This window comes from Aedes albopictus, chromosome 1 (genome assembly GCF_035046485.1).
Source record: "Aedes albopictus strain Foshan chromosome 1, AalbF5, whole genome shotgun sequence".
Classification (NCBI taxonomy): domain Eukaryota; kingdom Metazoa; phylum Arthropoda; class Insecta; order Diptera; family Culicidae; genus Aedes; species Aedes albopictus.
In genome coordinates, this window is record NC_085136.1 from 251,765,902 (window position 1) to 251,767,605 (window position 1,704).

Consider the following 1,704-nt stretch of genomic DNA (forward strand, 5'->3'; position numbering starts at 1 on the left):
AAAAAGGTGCTAGCGACGCGAATAGCCAATCAACCACCTACCGAATATTTGAATAAACTGCTAGAAAGACGATCGGTGAGAAGCTAGTAGAGTGTGACGTCTGATTTTCTGTGAGTACACCTTGGTGTACGAGAAAGGCAAAACTGACCATATCATCATGAACAGTAGTATACCTAGCGCAATGCACAATGCCAGTCAGTCGTACATTGGCAAACCGAATAGAATTGTTCAATTATTTTTAATGAATTGAATCATGACAGTTTTGTCAGTGGAGTAGAAATAGCTGGCAGCAGCAGCAATAGCAACAGTAGCACAGAGGATGTGGAAACTTAATGAAATTTTAACTGTATTTTAGCTCTATTAAGGCGGCAGTGGCAATTGTCAGATGGAGAGTCAGAGTGGCTCCTAGTTTAGTCCCCCGGTTTTACAGACGGAACCGAATGCAACAAAGGTAGTTTGCCACACAGAACGAACGCAACTGAATCCTGTCTGTGTAAGGCCGCCGCTTCTGCTCTGCTGCCTGGCTCGGGGAGTGGTGCCGGCCGGCCACTCTACAGAATTTTAATGAGTTTCGTACGGTCGTTTTACTGTGGGAGATTATTTCTGATTTTCCATCGGCCAGGATTGTGAGGTTTGCTGTTGCTGTGCTGCTTCTGAGGTTTGACTCAATGGGATGAATTCTGGTTGGGTTGGTTTAAAACGAATCAATTTACTGGTAAATTGAGAGAATGTTGGCCAGATGGATTAATTGTCTCTAAAGCAATTGGCAGGCATGCAACAATAAGAGAATTCATTTGAGATTTAAAATCACATACTAAAATATATGGGATGACCCCGACGTGATTTGAACACGCAACCTTCTGATCTGGAGTCAGACGCGCTACCGTTGCGCCACGGAGTCTTTGCTGGTGCATATCGATAAACTGTAGTGGTTGTTGGTTCAAATAATTTATTGTTATTTTAATCGAGAGATACGTGCGAAATCATCAATATTTACAGGGCTCCATAGCTCAGTTGGTTAGAGCGTCGTGCTAATAACGCGAAGGTCGTGAGTTCGATCCTCTCTGGAGCCACATCTTTTATTGCATTACAAAACAAATTTTAACTTCAATTTATCATTATACCAATAAACCTAACCTAATGTTTAACAATTCTCAGATCATGATGACATATCTGTCTTGCGCTGACATGAGCAAAAAAAAGACGGCAAGAAGAATTATGTTTTGTATTTTTATTGCACGTGTGTGATACGTTAAAACATAGGTTCCCAAACTTTCAGGTCGCGCGACCCCCTTTTGCCAGCAGACGTAGTTTTCGCGACCCCCCTTAGAAATTCCCTCATTTGTTGTCTGTTACAGTCGAATATTTTACTGTCTCTCGCGACCCCCTGGATGAGGGCCGGCGACCCCCCCTGGGGGGGTCGCGACCCACAGTTTGGGAAACTATGCGTTAAAACAATCTGATAATTGTTTAACATTTTAACGTTATGTTTCGTGATGTAATAAAGAATACAAGTGTCTTAAGTTGCAAAACAAGTGCATTTTTTCAATCGCAAGCAATACCTTTTCTAAGCTATATTGGTTCTTTACACAATGACTATTTATGTAACCTTCGATAGCTCAGTTGGTAGAGCGGTGGACTGTAGTGAATTGTTACAAATTGGCAGATATCCATAGGTCGCTGGTTCAAATCCGGCTCGAAGGA

General features: G+C 42.2%; 3 non-coding genes across 3 annotated transcripts; 2 read left to right on the forward strand and 1 right to left on the reverse strand.

Annotated features, from left to right (window-relative positions):
- Window positions 1-829: 829 nt before the first annotated feature.
- Trnaw-cca (transfer RNA tryptophan (anticodon CCA)) lies at window positions 830-901 on the reverse strand. The gene has a single exon. It is a non-coding gene; the product is annotated as a tRNA-Trp (tRNA).
- A 98-nt stretch (window positions 902-999) lies between these two features.
- Trnai-aau (transfer RNA isoleucine (anticodon AAU)) lies at window positions 1,000-1,073 on the forward strand. Its single transcript has one exon. It is a non-coding gene; the product is annotated as a tRNA-Ile (tRNA).
- A 535-nt stretch (window positions 1,074-1,608) lies between these two features.
- Trnay-gua (transfer RNA tyrosine (anticodon GUA)) lies at window positions 1,609-1,704 on the forward strand. The gene is made up of 2 exons: window positions 1,609-1,645; window positions 1,669-1,704. It is a non-coding gene; the product is annotated as a tRNA-Tyr (tRNA).